The following is a 19,887-nucleotide window of genomic DNA, read 5'->3' as shown; positions in this document are numbered from 1 at the left end:
AGATTTGTTTGCTTCCTAAGGGGAGAGATTGTTTTCACCCACTGCCATGCCTAGGAGAGAGTTTTCCCCAGGTTTTTGCATGGGGCTTAAAAAGTATAATTAAGATCACTTTGAATACTAATTTTGAGCTGTTGAGATAAGAGTGATTGTGACTTAGAAGTATATAAGTGAAAAATATTTACAAATCTTTTAGAAAAGATTTCTTACCTGTCTAAATTCAAGTTAAACTTAAATTATAAAAACACTAGTTTAGTTTTTACTGTTTATGAATAAAAAAAGAGTAAACAGTTTTTACTATTTATGAGATTAGATAAAAAGCATTTAAGATCAGAAAGGCTTTTGTTTAAACTCAAGCGTCCTCTAATTTGTGTGATCCTGGAATGATTACCTCTGTGATTTAATTTTCTGATTTTTATTATTATTATTTTTTTTCTCATTAAACTTTTTTTAATGGGTCTCAAATTCTGTGACAGATTTTTGGTCAAGTTGTTTTCATTAAAAAGTACTGATTTTAAAAACTAATAACTTAAATTGCCACACACAAAACATATGGTCCACAAAAACATTCTCCTTTCCTTCTGAAGGTTTTAGGATGCATTGTTATCATTAACCAGTCTTTTATTATTAAACTTAGATGGCCAATTGAGACAAACAGTTCTGAGACCATTCTTCCACCACTGATTAAGACTGGGGTGGCAGGTATTGGGGATAATATTCATTTAGCCTTCTGAGCTTTCTGGGCAGACTTGGTGCCCTTGCCAGCTCCAGCTGCCTTCTTGTCCACTTCTTCGATGACACCCACAGCGACTGTCTGTCTCATGTCACGCACAGCAAAACGGCCCAGAGGAGGATAATCAGAGAAGCTCTCGACACACATGGGCTTGGCAGAAACCATATCAATGATGGCAGCGTCACCAGATTTCAAGAATTTAGGGCCATCTTCCAGCTTTTTCCCAGAACAACGATCAATCTTCTCCTTCAGCTCAGCAAACTTGCAAGCAATGTGAGCTGTGTGACAGTCCAGCACAGATGCATATCCAGCACTGATTTGGCCTGGATGGTTCAAAATAATCACCTGAGCTGTGAAGCCAGCAGCTTCCATGGGTGGATCATTTTTGCTGTCACCAGCCACATTGCCACGACAGACATCTTTGACAGACACATTCTTGACATTGAAGCTCACATTGTCTCCAGGAAGGGCTCCACTCAATGCTTCATGGTTTGCATTTCTACAGACTTCACTTCAGTTGTTACACTGACTGGAGCAAAGGTGACCACCATGCCAGGTTTGAGAACACCAGTCTCCACACGACTCACAGGGACAATACCAATACCACCAATTTTATAGACATCCTCTAGAGGCAAATGCAAGGGTCTGTCAGTTGGGTGAGTTGGTGGCAGGATGCAATCCAGAGCTTCAAGCAGGGGGGTTCCACTGGCATTGCCGTCCTTACGGGTGACTTTCCATCCCTTGAACCATGGCATGTTAGCACTTGGCTCCAGCATGTTGTCACCATTCCAGCCAGAAATTGGCACAGATGCTACTGTGTCGGGGTTGTAGCCAATTTTCTTAATGTAGGTGCTGACTTCCTTAACAATTTCTTCGTATCTCTTCTGGCTATAGGGTGGCTCAGTGGAATCCATTTTGTTAATGCCAACAATTAGTTGTTTCACTCCCAGGGTGTAAGCCAGAAGGGCATGCTCACGGGTCTGCCCATTCTTGCAGATACCGGCTTCAAATTCACCAACACCAGCAGCAACAATCAGGACGGCACAGTCAGCCTGGGATGTGCCTGAAATCATATTTTTGATGAAGTCTCTGTGTCCTGGGGCATCAGTGATGGTAACATAGTACTTGCTGGTCTCAAATTTCCATAGGGAGATATCAATGGTGATACCACACTCACGTTCAGCTTTAAGTTTGTCCAAGACCCAGGCATATTTGAAGGAGCCCTTTCCCATCTCGGCAGCCTCCTTCTCGAACTTTTCAATTGTTCTCTTGTCGATCCCGCCACATTTGTAGATCAGATGGCCAGTCGTGGTAGACTTCCCTGAATCTACGTGCCCAATGACAACGATGCTGATGTAGATCTTTCCTTTTTCTTTTCCTTTCCGATTTTGGCTCAGGTTTAACGGTGGTTTTCACGACACCTGTGTCCTGGAGGTAAACCCATTGCGAAAAAGCTAATTTTCTGATTTTTAAAATGGATATAACATAACTCAGTCAGATTCAAATAAGGATTCATGTGGAGCACAACATAATCCATAAAACACTATACTGATGTAAGGTGTAATACTTATTATTGTTATGAAATTTGAAAAAGAACATATGAGTCTATTTGAATGCGATCCTCTAGTTGTATGAAAAGTTGAGTTGATTATTGTACCTCTAAATCCCATGGATGGAGGAGCCTGGTAAGCTGCAGTCCATGGGGTCCCTAAGAGTTGGACACGACTGAGCGATTTCACTTTCACTTTTCACTTTCATGCATTGGAGAAGGAAATGGAAACCCACTCCAGTGTTCTTGCCTAGAGAATTCCAGGAATTGGGGAGCCTGGTGGGCTGCCGTCTATGAGGTCTCACAGAGTCGGACACGACTGAAGCGACTTAGCAGCAGCAGCAGCAGCAGCAGCAGGGTTTTACCACTGTCAGTTTGTACAATCACTGGCTGATCAAGAAAAAATTATACATCAATTTCAATAATGCACATTATTATTAGCTTTCCAAACTAATCTGGAGCACAGAGGTCCCTCAGTGTTCAGAACTCATAAAATTTGTTGTTTATAACAGTGGTTCACAGATTTGGCTACACCTCAAAATCAGAGGAAGAAATGAAAAAAAAAAAACAACAACAAACCTGGGCTCTATGATGAAATACTCTGATTCCATAAAAACCAAAACAAAACAAAATAAAAAACAGAAAACCGTTCCTAGTGATTCCGATTACTACCCAGGTTTGGACACCACTAGCGTATGCCAGTCTTTTGATAGTCGGGATGGGCTTCCCCAGCGGCTTAGTGGTGAAGATTCTGTGTGCAGTGCAGGAGCCACAGGTTCAGTCCCTGGTTCAGGAAGACCCTCTGGAGGAGGGCATGACAACTCACTCCAGCATTCGTGTCTGAAGAATTCATGGACAGTGGAGCCTGGTGGGCTACAGTCCATGGGGTCCCAAAAGAGCTGGACACACAATTTAGTGACCCCACAACAGTAACCACAGCTTGTCTTGAATAATGCAGTTGATGATGTTTACATAGAGAAAAGTCTGGATTGTTCACAGACCACAAGTAGTGGTTTGTACTTCAATTACTTGGAGAGGTAATAGCAAGATATTAATTATTTATAATACATGTTTAGAACACTTAGAACTTGGAAAAAACCATAGAAATTATCTTCTTCAACTTCTCTTTTTTTTCGCTCCCCCAAATGAAGAAACTTAGGCTGAAAGAAGTTAAAAGACCCTTCCGAAGGTGACTGTACTAGCCTCCTAGGACTAGAATTCCCAGATTTTGCATTTTTGCTCTATTCATGGTAATTCTACAGACACAACTGAAATTCACAAATAGTCAAATCCCTAATTTTACCAAGAATTCCATCTTCTGTCTTTTACTATAATTCTTAATAAGTGGCAAAATGTACTATAAATTAAATATAATTTAAATTATAGTCTAGAATCATTATAGTTAATTATATATAGTATAGGGGCTTCCCCAGTGGTTCAGCAATAAAGAATCTGCCTGCACTTCAGGAGAGGGGGCAGGAACTGCTGGTTTGACCCCTGGGTCAGGAAGATCTCCTGGAGAAAGAAATGGCAACCCACTCCAATATTCTTGTCTGAGAAATACCATGGACAAAGGAGCTTGGTGGGCTACAGTCCATGGGATCGCAAAAGAGTTGGACATGATTTAGTGACCAAACAGCAACATATATAGTATGTCTAGTAATTATACATCATATATTATTATAGTCATTAATTATAGACTCTAAGTAAAATTCCCGCCTATGAATAGTATATGGCGAGTGTGCTAAGTATCTTCAAAATGAGAAAAGTGAAGGAAAAACCACCTAAATCAATGAGTGTTTGTACCCTCATTGTTTTTATGCTGCTTTTTATGCTCTTGCTTATAACACCCAGCATGGGAATTACTGTAACGTTAACCTCCTCCAGCATCATCAATAGGACTGATTTAAACTAATGTGAACAAGTTAGATATTAAAATGCATAATAAAAATCATATAGAGAAAAAAAAATTTCACCTTATTAAATAATAAAGCATTTTTCTACTTGAGGTTTCACACATCTATGTATTAATAGGAAGAAATGGCTCTTATATTGGAAAGTAGGCTGGTTATGTTTCAGGAACTACACATTTCAGAAGATTCCATTTCTCCTAAATTCCTCTTTCATCTGTTTCTGAAGCAGCATAAGTGGTCTGTTCCTTTGCTATTCCTATTTAATGCTACATTTAAGGTATAGATTATGTCTAATTCATCTTTGAGTTTTTATTACCTACCTCATAACTGACTATCAAGAAATATCTGTCCAACTGAACTGGTAAGGGAAGAAAGCAAAAATCTTGAGAACCAGAGTTAAACAGCACTTTTCCCCCCACTTCAAAGCTATTTTTATTTTCAGCAGTATTCCAATGAAAACTTTTTTGTGCTAAAACTTACACAGAAATTGGTTTCTTTGCTTTTTTTAATTAGAGTAATTTTGATTTGACATTTGACAATGAAATATGTAATAATCAATAGATGATAATGTTTTGAGTTTTAAGGACTACAGATTAGATTGCAATTTGAAATAGGTGTATTAAAAACCAGACTGCTAAAGTAGAAGTAATAATTAAAATAGAAAGTAAATAATTAAAAAAGAAAGTAAATAATTAAAATAGAAAGACTGATAAAATAGAAGCAAAAATCCTCTCTTTCAGCCACTGTCCCAGATAATGAGGATACAAAAAGAGTTTCAAGTCTGTATCCTCCCCAGGGGGAAAGTAGAATATGGACTTAAACACATGCTAGCAGGTGGAAACTTTAGGAAGAAAAACAACGGAGTGAAGGGTTAAAGATGGGGGAAGGGTAGTGCATTCACACAGTGGTCACAAAGACTCTGAGGATGTATGTTTAAATCAGCTAACAATGTGATCACCAAGCATAAGTCATTGTGGAGGTAGTGTATGCAGTCAAGTTGTTGACCCCTTATTTTGTCAACAAAATACCGAATATTTTTAAAAGCAGAAGTTAATTTTTGAATACTACCATTACCAGCACACCATAATTCATCTCTTATGCTTCTTCCTATCATTAACTATTGCTCATGCAAAAGATAGTGCAGGTTTTTTCTAATTTTTATTACCAAAATTTGATACTAATTTTGCCTGTTTTCAAACTTTATGTAGCTGGAATTATCTGGTAGGTATCTTTTAAGGTTGATATCTTCTCAACAAGTTTGTGGGATTCAGTATATACTGTTTCCTTTAGGAATAGTGTGTTCATATTCCTTAAGGTATTGTTTTTAAGGTATTATTAAAGTATTATTAAGGTATTATTAATTTTACCTTATTAATAAGGTATTAAGGTATTATTCATTTTGCTGGATGTTTGGGTGTTGCTGGTTTCAGTTATTCTGAATAATGCTTTTGTGAATATGCTTGTATGTATCTTTCAGGGTACATATTATGCATTTCTGTTCGGTGTGTCCACTTGGGGTAGAATTGCTTTCCAAAGTGGTTTTTACAATTTAGTCCCAGCAGCATTAAATCAGAGTTCCCATTGCTCTGTACCTACACTAATGCTCTACCACTGTGTTGCTTGTAAAACTATCTGTGTTTGTAATTGGTGTTTCCTTGATGATTATTCATGTTGTATTCCTTTTCATTTCTTTATTTGCCAGTGTGATATCCACTTTTGTGAATGATCTGTTTGAATCTTTTGCCTCTGTTTTAGAGTTGAGTTATTTATATTTTTCTTCCTGATTTATAGTTCTTTATATGCACGAGACACATGTATTTAAGATATCTTTCCCACACTTCTACTTGCACATTCACTCACTTGGTTCTTGGCCTTTTGGCTAAAATCAAGTATAGTATGGGGGCTTCCCAGGTGGCACAGTTGAGTTCAGTTGCTCAGTCGTGTCCAACTCTTTGTGATCCCGTGCATGGACTACAGCATGCCAGGCTTCCCTGTCCATTATCAACTCCCGGAGTTCACTCAAACTCATGTCCATTGAGCCGGTGATGCCATCCCAGGTGGCACAGTGGTAAAGAATCTGCCTACCAATGCAGGAGATGCAAGAGATGTGGGTTTTATCCCTGGAGTAGGAAATGGGAACTCGCTCCAGTATTCTTGCCTGAATAACTCCGTGGACAGAGGAGCCTGGTGGCCTACAGTTCAGGGATCGCAAAGAGCTGGACACAACTGAGCAACTACACGCACACACACACAGCACAGAAGGATGTCCTTGGATGAACAGAAGTTTTTAATTTTAATGAACTCCAGTGCTTTCCTTTGAGAAGTCTTTGAAAAAGTCTTTTAAAAATCTTCATCTGTACTAAAGTCTTGAAATTATCTTTGGATATTTTTATTTAGAAATAGTTCTCTCTTTCAAATTTAGGCTGTAATGCACCATTAATTGATTTGTGTATGTGAAATGAAGAAAGAAAAACAATGGTTTTGTTTCTCCATTTAAAGTGAAAGATATTTTAGACCTCATTTGTATTTATTTACAAGTTTTCCCATCTCACAGATAAGGAAATTGAGGCCCAGTTTGGACAAAGACTGCTCAGATCCCCTAGATTTTTGATGACTTGCAACTAGAACCTGGTTTCTTAGTCCCCAGCCCAATGATTTTTCCGTAATACCAAGCTCTCCTTTATCAGTTTTTGCACAGGAAATCTCTTGAAGGGGGATAAGGCTCTGCAATTTTGGCCTGAGAGGATGGATGAAAATGAGAAGGACAAGGTTATTCCTTTGCAGAGACAATGAAGAGAAATTATATTCGACAATATTAATGAGATCTTGACGTAGTTCTTGTTCACTGAAGTGTCTATAAAAACATATTTTAATAACTTTACCTGTCGGCTTTTAGTCTCAGAACAATCTACTAAGAAAAAGAGGGTAAGGAATTATCTTGAAATTGCTTTTTCACAGCGAAGCATGCTGTTTTACCTTACCCTGTACATCTATTTCATGGCTATAATAGCTTTCAGAAGTTCAATAAATTGTTGAAAAACACCTGTTAACTACAATGTCTTTTTTTTTAAACGCTTGAAGTATAATTCAGCTGAGGTTTCCTTTATCTGTTACTGACTCCTATGGTTCTTTTCTAGTGAGATAAATGAGTGAGACAAGTGTATGTGTATCCTAAAAAATTATATACCTTGGTCATTTTGATTATATATCTTGAGAAAGGTATTTAACATTCTCTGTGAATCACTGGAGCTCAGCTTTTTGTTGGCCATAATCTATTGCACTCTTTTTGAGTATGTGTGCATGGCATGTGGTCATAATTTCTCTTTGACATTTCACACTTTTTTCAGCCTAAAACCAAATTTAAGAAAATTCCATAAGAGATAAATACAAAAATGAGATTATATTTTAAGTATACCAGTGTCTGTTAATTGTACTACTGGAGCAGAGATAAGGGCCATGTTTCTTGTTAATTATTTTGATTTGGGATATTAAATAATGAACTTGGAAGGAAAACAATGTAATTGTGATGATGGGAATCACAGTATAATTATAATATAATTCTATCCTATCCTCCACTTTCTATGTACATTGGGTTGAATGAGCAGAGGCTAATTGAGAGAGAGAAATCTTTGTGGTAAAGGTTAAAGTAAATAAAGGAATTTGGAAGAGCTTTTATCTGAATATGTATCAAAAGCAGAAGATATTACCTCGATGTGACCAAGGTCTTGTGACTTCAGAAACCTGATGCATGTGTGGTTTTTCTTAACTCTTGAAGGTAGTTTCATGGAGTCATAGATCAGGAAGAGACTTGCAAAGCATCTCCTCCACCACGCTCCTGCATCACTCATTGTCTCCAGAGGAATTGTATTGAAAATCTCTCAGAAGACATGATCTACTTATTACAAAGGTAGAACTTTCCAAATGTGGTTCTTAGTAGCTTTTTTTTTTTCTTATGTCTTGTCACTCAACACGTGGGCAGGTTTTTTTGTGTCTAGCATCTGTTATTCAAGCCTTCCTTTTTAACCTTCAGTTCAGTTCAGTCGCTCAATCGTGTCTGACGCTTTGTGACCCCATGGACCGCAGCACGCCAGGCCTCCCTGTCGATCACCAACTCCCAGAGTCCACCCAAACCCATGTCCATTGAGTTGGTGATGCCATCCAACCATCTCATCCTCTGTCGTCCCCTTCTCCTCCTGCCCTCAATCTTTCCCAGCATCAGGGTCTTTTCAAATGAGTCAGCTCTTCACATCAGGTGGCCAAAGTATTGGAGTTTCAGCTTCTACATCAGTCCTACCAATGAACACCCAGGACTGACCTCCTTTAGGATGGACTGGTTGGATCTCCTTGCAGTCCGAGGGACTCTCAAGAGTCTTTGCCAACACCACAGTTCAAAAGCATCAATTCTTCAGCACTCAGCTTTGTTTATAGTACAACTCTCACATCCATACATAACTACTAGAAAAACTATAGCTTTGACTAGATGGACTTTTGTTGGCAAAGTAAAGTCTCTGCTTTTTAATATGCTGTCTAGGTTTAACCTTCAGGGAAAATGTAAAACAGTTTGATATCCTTTTCTAAATTCACAGAGTTACCACTGACCTTATGTTTTCTTAAATCCCTACAGAATCTGTAGTTCACTGACCCTCATGAATAGTTTTGTCCCTTAGGACTTGGGGATTTGGAGGAAGGCAGGTTGCTGGCTTGAGTGATTAGAAATAAATCCATGCACATAATATTTGGATGCTCAGTGGAATTCAGAGACGTTTATAAAGTTCTGTTGACACAGATTGTGGCTTTTACAACCAGAGTGTAACTTGAAGATATATTACACCCATAGCAAATTTGGAGATGTAGCCCCCTAAATATAAGTCACATATAATGCATCTAAGGAACTTAACCTATGCCTTATGGCATGTGGTGATATATATGAGTGTTACATCTTCAGGAACTAGGATTGTTAAGGTTATACAACTAAAGGGTGTAAAATTTCTCTGCAGAGTAGCTAAGAGGTGATGTTATTCGTAGTAGAGTTTTCAGCATGTGGACCATGATCCACTATTGAATTATGTCTCATCTTGTCTCTAATTATTTCTTGGCCTACTGATGGAACAGACAATGTGTATTATACTTATTTTTGATGAAAAAGAGACTCAACATTCTCAGACTTGCTATTTGCTTCCACAGAACTCTGTTATAATAGAATATAACCTCGACTTGCCATGCATCACTCACCTGAACCCATTTTAAATGACACCAATAAATCCTAATTATTTAAGTGTATATAAAGATTTTCTGAGGTGTGAAATGCTGGATTAACAAGCATATATATGGCTTGTATAATCTCCATCAGATTACAGATGGTTTGAGAGGTGAAAAATTTTAGGTTAAGGAGTATTATTTTTCTGCATTTTTGGAAGTCTAGACAGTTTCTATTTGAGTTGTTTACCAAACCAAGAGTACTGCAAACTGCTATTTATTATGTTATATTGTTAAGAGAAAGCTAAAAAAGCCAAAGTTATTCAAGATACTGTGTGACAGATTTTGAAGATAGGAAACAAGTAGTGTACTGTGACAAAAATCAGATCTTAGAAGACAACCAGCATGGTGAGACTAATGATGTTCTCCACTTTTCATTGAGAAAGCTCATTTGCTCCATGGAAGAGCATCTTTATATTATATCCTTAAATGACATGCGTGTGTAGAAATAAAGCAGAAGAAAATGTTCTTTGAAAAATGAGTCATAATGGCATCAAGTAATATTTGAATTTTGCTTTAATGCTTACCAGATAAATGTCATTCTAGGGCTGTATTCATTGGTAATTATCTGGTAGTTATGTTTGAGTATTCTTACTAATTAGGAACTGGATAAATAAAGTGAGAAAGATATCTATATTCTACATATGCCTGTGCCTACATATTAGATGATATCATATAAATGGTAAGGTTTCTCAGATATAGCAGGTACTATGGTTGTCTCATTTGATCATAATGAGTTCAGAGAACACCTCTTTGGGGCTTCCCAGGGGGTGCTAGTGGTAAAGAACCTGCCTGCCAATGCAGGAGATGTTAAGGCATGCAGGATGGCTCCCTGCGTCAGGAAGGTCCCCTGGTGAAGGGCATGGCAACCCACTCCAGTATTCTTGCCTGGAGAATCCCATGGAGAGAGGAGCCTGGCGGGCTACGGGGTCCACATAGTTGGACACGACTGAAGCAACTGAGCATGCACGCATGAAAGAAGAAAGGAAGACAAGTATATATTTATAGAGTGTGTTATATTAACCTTCTTATTTGCTATTTCTGGGTCTCTCAATTTCTTCTCATGACTTTGAGTTACCATCTGGTGTCGTTTTCTTATTCCAATATGGCTTTGTTTTTATAAAGCTTTTCTGTGCTGCTATTGTCAAATACATTACATTTCTATATGTTATTGGCCCAACAGTACAATTATATACATATTGTCTTATGCAACTGCATTTAAATCAGTTAAGAAAAAAAACATGCAGTTAAACTATCTTATAATTATCAACAGAATTGCTTTTACTAGCACTTTGTTTTTTTTTGTGTGTAGATTCAAATTATTGTCTAATAATCTTGCTTTTAGTCTAAACAATTTCCCTTAGTATTTCTTGTAAAGTAGGTCTGCTAGTAACAGATTCTCAGTTTTTGTCTATGTACAAATATTTCTTTCTCCTTTTCTTCTGATACTCGCATTATGCATATGTTGGTATGGTTAATGGTGTCCCATCTTTCTCTGAGATTCTATTCCTTTTTCTTCTTTCTTTTTGCCCTATGTTTTACAGATTGCAAAGTCTCTATCAATCTATCTTCAGATGTGCTGATTCTTCTACCGGCTCAGATCTGTTGAGCCCCGCTAGTTAAATTTTCATTTCTGGTTATTATTCTTTTCAACTCCAAAATGTCTATATTTTTGGATTTATAATTTCTGTCTCTTTGTTGGTACCATATTTGATGAGACATAGTCATCATATGTTTCTTTAATTCTTTAAGAATGATTTTCTTTAGATCTTTGAACATGTTTATAATAGTTACCTTGAAGTCTTTGCTAACTCCAACATCTGGGTCCCCTCAAGGACAATTTCTATTCCCCCCTGTCTGCCTTGTGTATGGGTTTCTGTTTCTTTGAATAGCTCATATATTCCCTACATACATTGTGGCAACTCTGGATACTGACCCTTTGAGCCAACAGACTTGCTATTGTTCGCTTCATTTGTTTACTGCTTTGGTTGAACTAGTTCAGTGAGATCTATGTCCCGTGTGAAATGTGCAACTGCTGATATCTCCTGAGAGGGCACAATTTTGATTATCTGGGGTGATCCGGTTTAGCTAAGTTCTCTTTGACTTTCTCTATTCACATCATAGTCTCCTGTAGCTTCCAGTAATTGCTAGCTGATTGCTATATTGTTTTTGATAAACCATGGGTTGTTGATTGTTCCACATTCTGATTCAATTAAAGTTAAGTTCCTCAACATAGACAGGCTGTTGCCAGTCTTTTTGTTGAGGCTTTTTGTCACCTCTCATGGGCAGAACCTCTATCCTATGGAGCAGGAACTGGTTGAGGAATGGAGAACTCACTCTTCACTTGCTGCCCTACCTAGATCCTATGGAGACACGACTCTGTTTTTGTGTGTGGGTGGGGAAGAGGCAAGTATAGGTGCCACTGTCTGACTGTGGCTAATACCCAGTTTTGAGCTTCTCTGATAGCTCCATTGGTAAAGAATCTGCCTGCAATGCAGGAGACCCAGATTTGATTTCTGGGTCAGGAAGATCCCGTGGAGAAGGGAATGGCTACCCACTCCAGTATTCTTGCCTAGGAATTCCCATGGACAGAGGAGCCAGGCAGGCTACAGTCCATGGAGTTGCAAAGAGTTGACATGACTGAGCAACTAAACAACAACACAAGAAAACAGAGGCTCAGAGAGGTAACATGACTCGCCCAAGCAGAAAAGTGGCTAATGGCAAGATCAGGAAATCATTTTTTTTTGACTCTTAGGTGCTTTTTTTTTTTTTTTTTTTAAACATTTTAAACAATATACTTGAAACAAATTTCATCAAGGAAAAGCTAAACAAGTTTCATTGAATCATTTTTTTTTTTCAATACAATTGGCATGGAGTTAAAATAGTGACTTTTGGGCTTTAAATATGTGCTCTATGAAAACCTATCTTTGTACACAATAAGAATATGAAGATGATTTCTCTTTCCTCGAAATTGTAGGTTGTCTGGGATACAAACACAAGGGCTGCCATGTCGCCCAAAATGCACACTGAAGCATGCCAAGGCAGGCTCCCCCAGCTTTCGGGGTCTCTATGGGCCTCATTAATTTGATGTGCTTTGCTTCTATGACAATAGAACACTTGCCTAGTCAATTACTTGCACCTGCATTTTGCAGCTTGTCACATTCCTCCTCTCCTTTAGGATCTGGAAATAACTGGGAAAGAAAAGCTTTGTTAAAAGGAGACACCTCCAGATTTGTTTTTCTCTTGCACCCTACAAAAGGATGTACATTTGCCTTAAATAAGCAAACATTCATTTAACATTTAGAAATTATTTTAAATTGCGATATATGGAAACATCTAAGCCTTCGGAATAGGCAAACTCTGTGGTATAATTTCACTTATCTCTTCCTTTGCTTTTTAATAGAGTTTTTGTTTGTTTGTACATGTAAAGATAAACCAGTGTAGTCTCTCTATGCTTGAAAGCATTAGACCAGTAAATACTGCCAACTACAATATTTGATAATAACTATTGTTGGAATAGTTTTATTCCAGAATGACATTGTCATTAGTATATTTCTTTTTGTTGTTTGTTTAGTAACATTGGACTCTTTTGTGACCCCATGGACTGTAGCCCCCAGGCTCCTCAGTCCATGGGATTCTCCAGGCAAGAATACCGGAGTGGGTTGCCATGCCCTCCTCCAGGGGATCTCCCTGACCCAGGGATTGAACCCCTGTCTTACTTTTTCTCTTGTTCACACATGCCCCCTCTTCTCACTTTTGTCACCACAGAGTAAATGTAACCTTGTATTGAGTGGCCTATAAATGGAATCATATGGCTGTGTCCATTTCTATTTAGTTTTGTTCACTCAACATTATGTCCAGTAAGTTTTACCATGTGCTACACTTTGAAGTGGGCTTCCCAGGTTGCGCTAGTGGTAAAGAATCTGCCTGCCAGTGCAGGAGACATAAGAGACACAGGTTCAATTCCTGGGTCAGGAAGATCCCCTGGAGGGGGAATCCCCTGGAGTGGACAAACCACTTCAATATTCATGCATAGAGAATCCCATGGATGGAGTAGCCTGGTGGGCTACAGTCCTGTTCAATTCAGTTGCTCAGTTGTGTCTGACTCTTTGTGACCCCATGGACTGCAACATGCCAGGCTTCCCTGTCCTTCACCAACTCCTGGAGCTTGTGCAAACTCATGTCCATTGAGTCGGTGATGCCATCCAACCATCTAATCCTCTGTCGTCTCCTTCTCCTCCCACCTTCAGTCATTCCCAGCATCAGGGTCTTTTCCAAGGAGTCAGTTCTTTGCATCAGGTGGCCAAAGTATTGGAGCTTCAGCTTCAGCATCAGTCCTTCCAATGAATATTCAGGACTGATTTCCTTTACGATTGACTGGTTTGATCTCCATGCAGTCCAAGAGACTCTCAAGAGTCTTCTCCTAACACCATGGTTCAAAAGCATCAATTCATTGGCACTCAGTTTTGTTTATAGTCCAACTCTCACATCCATACATGACTACTGGAAAAACCATAGCTTTGACTGGTTGGACCTTTATTGGCAAAATAATGTCTCTGCTTTTTAATATGCTGTCTAGGTTGGTCATAGCTTTTCTTCCAAGGAGCAAGCCTCTTTTAATTTCATGGCTGCAGTCACCATCTGCAGTGATTTTGGAGCCCTCCAAAAATAAAGTTTCTCACTGTTTCCATTGTTTCCCCATCTATTTGCCATGAAGTGATGGGACCGGATGCCATGATCTTAGTTTTCTGAATGTTGAGTTTTTTTAAAATATAAATTTATTTATTTTAATTGGAGGCTAATTACAATATTTGAATATTGAGTTTTAAGCCAACTTTTAAACTCTCTTCTTTCACTTTCATCGAGGCTCTAGTTCTTCTTTGTTTTCTGCCATAAGGGTAGTGTCATCTGCATTTCTGAGGTTATTGGTATTTCTTCCGGCAATCTTGATTCCAGCTTGTACTTTATCCAGCCCGGCATTTTGCATGATGTACTCTGCATTTAAGTTAAGTAAGCAGGGTCACAATATACAGCTTTGACATACTCCTTTCCCAATTTGGAGCTAGTCCATTGTTCCATGTCCAGTTCTAACTGCTGTTTCTTGACCTGCATACAGATTTCTCAGGAGGCAGGTCAGGTGGTCTGGTATTCCCATCTCTTGAAGAATTCTCCACAGTTGGTTGTGATCCACAGAGTCAAAGGCTTTGGTGTAGTCAAAAAAGCAGAAATAGATGTTTTTCTGGAACTCTCATGCTTTTTTGATGATCCAACAGATGTTGGCAATTTAATCTCTGATTCCTCTGTCTTTTCTAAATCCAACTTGAACATCTGGAAGTTCTCGATTCACATACTGTTGAAGCCTGTCTTGGAGAATTTTGAGCATTACTTTGCTAGTGTGTGAGATGAGTGCAATTGTGTGATAATTTGAACATTCTTTGGCATTGCCTTTCTTTGGGATTGGAATGAAAACTGACCTTTTCCAGTCCTGTGGCCACTGCTGAGTTTTCCAAATTTGCTGGCATATTGAGTGCAGCACTTTCACAGCATCATTTTTTTTAAATTTTATTTTATTTTTAAACTTTACATAATTGTATTAGTTTTGCCAAATATCAAAATGAATCCGCCACAGGTATACATGTGTTCCCCATCCTGAACCCTCCTCCCTCCTCCCTCCCCATATCATCCCTCTGGGTCGTCCCAGTGCACTAGCCCCAAGCATCCAGTATCGTGTATCGAACCTGGACTGGCAACTCGTTTCTTACATGATATTTTACATGTTTCAATGTCATTCTCCCAAATCTTCCCACCCTCTGCCTCTCCCACAGAGTCCACTAGACTGTTCTATACATCAGTGTCTCTTTTGCTGTCTCGTACACCGGGTTATTATGGATTTGAAATAGCTCCACTGGAATTCCATCACCTCCACTAGCTTTGTTTGTAGTGATGCTTCCTAAGGCCCACTTGACTTTGCATTCTAGGATGTCTGGCTCTAGGTGGATGAGCACACTATTGTGGTTATCTGGGTCATGAAGGTCTTTTTTGTATAGTTCTTCTGTGTATTCTTGCCACTTCTTCTTAATATCATCTGCTTCTGTTAGGTCCATACCTTTTCTGTCCTTTATTGTGCCCATCTTTGCATGAAATGTTCCCTTGGTATCCCAAATTTTCTTGAGGAGATCTCTAGTCTTTCCCATTCTGTTGTTTTCCTCTATTTCTTTGCACTGATTGCTGAGGAAGGCTATAGTCCATAGGGTCACAAAGAGTTGGACACATCTGAGCAACTTAGCAAGCACAGTTTGAGGTAGTTCATTATTTTAAATTGCTAAGTAGTGTTCAAGGTAAGAATAAGTCACAGATTATTTCTTCTTTTTACTCTTGATGGACAGAATGGTTATCCCCACTTCTTGCTATTATTAAAGTGGTTGTGACAATCTTGAACATAACTTGTGGACATGGGCACTCATCTCCCGTGGATGTATACAAAGTAGTGAAATTGTTGGCTCATAGCCTAGGCATTTATTAAGTTTAAGGAGATACTGCCAAATAGAATTCAAAATTGATTTTACCAATATAAATCCCACTATCAATGTAAGAATATTTTATGTGTTCCATATTCCCATAATCACTTGGCCTCCTACTAGGTGGTATTGTTTTTTTAAAATGCATTTTTCAAATGTTCCTTTCTAGTGTATATAAATATAACTTACTTTTTTAAAAGCTTTATTGAAATATAATTCACCTACCATGTAATTCACCCATTTAAAATGTACTGTTCTGTGACTTTTAGTGTATTGAGAGTTGTCCAACTATCTCCATAATCAGTTTTAGAATATTTTCATCACCTTAAAGGAAACTCCATACCCTTTAGCCATCAGCTCCTAGTCCCCCATTCTCCCTCTTCATCCACCTGCAGCCCTAGAAATCAATAATCTACTTTCCATCTTTGTGGATTTACCTATTATGAGTATTTATTATAGATGAAATTTTATACTATGTGATCTTTATAATTGGCTTTAGCATATTTTCAAGGTTCATGTATGTTACAGCATGTGTTAATACTTCATTCTTTTATTGACAAATAATCTTCCATTTAATGAATATACCACATTTTACTTATTGATTCATTCATTTGATAACCATTGGATTTCTACTCACTTTTTGGAGTCTGTTTCACTCGAGTTTCTTGGATTTCTTAGTTCTCTGATGTGTTTTAGCAAGCCATGATTTTGTAGCTCTCATAACTTGTTTTGGGCTTCCCTGGTGACTCCGGTGGTAAAGAATCTGCCAGCAATGCAGAAGACCCAGGTTCAATCTCTGGGTCAGGAGATTGACCCATTGAAGGAAATGGCAACCCACTCCAGTATTCTTGCCTGGGAAATTCTTTGGACAGCAGAGCCTGGAGGGCTACAGTCCATGGGGTCACACAGAATTGGACATAATACTTCCCAGTCAGATACAACCAACACTTTCACTTTTTCATTTAACAAAGTATTACCTGTGTTTAGATAGGTTTTATTCATTGTTTTTAAGTGCATATTTAATGAAATTATATTATTTTTATCTAACAAGGTTTTGCCAGTAAAAACTTTACAGTATCTATACTTTTTAGACATACAGAGAGTTGGTATTCTTGTTTCTTTCTCCAAAGCACCTTATTTGCTCTTGTCCCCGGGCCTTTGCATGTGTCGTTCTCTCTAAGACTTTTTGCCTCCCTCTTCCTGCTCTCACTTGCCTGAGTACTTTCTCCTACTCATCCTCAGGATTTGTCTTAGGTGTTACTTTTCCAGGAAGCCCTTCTTGCCGCTCCGGGTCATGGTAGGTGCCTCCAGTCCCTTTAACACACTCCAGTACTACTCCAGGGTTTCCATGTTTCCCTTATCAAAACCCTCGTTAATCTCTTATGTATAATGCATTTTGGTTTAGTTCTTTGTCTCCACCACTAACATGGATGCTTGGAATGGTAGATGTTTTGCCTCATCTTATGACACATCCCTAGATGCTGGTCCAGAGCCTAGTAAGAGAAAGTTAATAAACATTTGTTAAATAAATAAATGAAAGAATTGCCAGTCTCTCAATTTGTTCTCACCAAAATTATCAATAAGGACACTTTGATTTGTTGATTTCAAAGGACAGCTGTTTGTTGGTAAATGGAATATTTAATAGTGTTTTCCTTTTGGGCTAAGTGTTATCCATTTCAATGCTGTCAGCTGTCAAAGATGGAGATCAGCAAAGAGCTAAACATCTAAGCCACTATTCACTCCTTGACTCCCTTGATGCATGAAGATGTATTCCATAAAGACGGCTATTGATTTCCACCACTGGACTGCCAGGAAAGCCAGCAATAATTGCTTTAGGAATTTTGTCCATGAATATTTCCTGTTAATTTCCCAGGAGCAAGACCAGCTGCTCCTCTTCTCTCAACAAAGAATTAGAGAGCTGGGAATTAACATACTCATAATTTTTTTCTTTAGCAAGTCATTATTCATTTCAGTTGAGATAATGAAGAATAAGAAGCAAAACACAAAAGTAAAGCTTTTAAAAGATTCAAAAACTTACATATTTAAATAAAAAACAGACAAAGGTAAAAAAAATGTTAGCTGTATATAAACACTACTATTCCTATTTTTAAATATTTAATATCTTTTCAGGGTTTGGTTGCTTATCATTTTTCTTTTTTAAATTTTGAAATGTGTATTTATTTACACACATTTACATACAAAGTTATCACTCCTTACCTAGAATTCCTGTTCTCATCAGTTAGCACAGTAGACAACAGTTGTGTCTTACTTGTGAAAGTTGCTCAGTTGTGTCTGACTCTTTGAGACCCCATGGACTATACAGTCCATGGAATTCTCCAGGCCAGAATACTGGAGTGGGTAGCCTTTCTCTTCTCCAATGCATCTTCCCAACCCAGGGATTGAACCCAAGTCTCTCACATTGCAGGTGGATTCTTTACCAGCTGAGCCACAAGGGAAGCCCTTCTTACTTGTATGTCTCCCCAACTGGACTCTGAGCTCCTAAGGATGGAGACTAGGATTTATTCATCACTGAAGCCCAGGACCCAGGCCAAGGTAGGGCAGAGTGGGGATTTGATATACTTGTTATTTTTCTTAATCAGTGGGTATAGGAAGAATCCTTATTACTCCCCCAAATCTTCCCTGTCTTTCACTCTGGCCCCCCACCCCATTTCCCACAAGTATGTAAAGGTTGAATAAGAAACATTAACGTTGAGATGGATCAGACATTTGTAAAACTGTACCAAGAATCCACATTGTCCAAGGTAATGTATAGGTGGTGCACGTGCTTTTCTTATTAGACCCTATAAGAAGAGCACTTCACTGCTGTTACTTGACCATTCCAGGAGTATGTTTCAGGCACATTCAAGAACTGATTCATAGGGCCAGGAAATGAAAAACATTTGGCTTAGGGGTAGGGTCTTTTTTATTTTTATTTTTGGAGTTTACTTCCTAACTTACAAGAGATGAATTACCATTTTATTTCCTTTCTGTGAAAGACTTTAAGTCATCATTTTGTTGATGTGTATTGTCAGTATGCTGGAGCTCATGAGAGCTCACTCTTCCCAATTCGACCTTCAGTGATGTCATACTGGTGGCTTAAAATTGGCTACAGTGGGAGTATTTACACTATGGAAATTGGCAAATACTACAAAACAGGAACTTCCTTTTCTCCATAGAGAGCTGGTTGTTTATTTTTCACCAGCACTCTATTTCATGTAGCAGCTAACCGTCCTTTAAAAACATTTTAAGCTGTGTGCCAATATCCCTTCCTTTTAGGAAGCCTTCTTTCTCAATCCATATGATTCTGGTATGGCTGTCAATCCCAAAGCCCCCATCTCTTTAATCACATAGGTGAACTAAAGTTTATCTGTTTTATGAACATGTTTTTTTGGTATGTTTTCATTGGCTCTCAGTTCAGTTCAGTTCAGTCACTCAGTCGTGTCCGACTCTTTGTGACCCCATGAACTGCAGCACGCCAGGCCTCCCTGTCCATCACCAGCTCCTGGAGTCCACCCAAACCCATGTCCATCGAGTTGGTGATGCCATCCAACCATCTCATCCTCTGTCATCCCCTTCTCCTCCTGCCCTCAATCTTTCCCAGCATCAAGGTCTTTTCAAATGAGTCAGCTCTTTGGATCAGGTGGCCAAAGTATTGGAGTTTCAGCTTCAACATCAGTCCTTCCAATGAACACCCAGGAATGATCTCCCTTAGGATGGACTGGCTGGATCTCGTTGCAGTCCGAGGGACTCTCGAGTTTTCTCCAACACCACAGTTCAAAAGCATCAATTCTTCTGCGCTCAGCTTTCTTTATAGTCCAACTCTCACATCCATACATGACCACAGGATAAACCATAGCCTTGACTAGATGGACCTTTGTTGACAAAGTAATGTCTCTGCTTTTGAATATGCTGTCTAGGTTG

At 38.6% G+C, this 19,887-nt stretch overlaps 1 pseudogene; it reads right to left on the bottom strand.

The window, feature by feature from the left end:
• Positions 1 to 424: 424 nt before the first annotated feature.
• The window catches only part of LOC104980330, an 89,881-nt pseudogene continuing 70,418 nt past the window's right edge, over positions 425 to 19,887 (bottom strand).

This window comes from Bison bison, unplaced genomic scaffold, assembly GCF_000754665.1.
Source record: "Bison bison bison isolate TAMUID 2011002044 unplaced genomic scaffold, Bison_UMD1.0 scf7180017864498, whole genome shotgun sequence".
Classification (NCBI taxonomy): Eukaryota; Metazoa; Chordata; class Mammalia; order Artiodactyla; family Bovidae; genus Bison; species Bison bison.
Note: the sequence above shows the minus strand (reverse complement) of the source record. Positions and strands in the feature narration are given on the sequence as shown.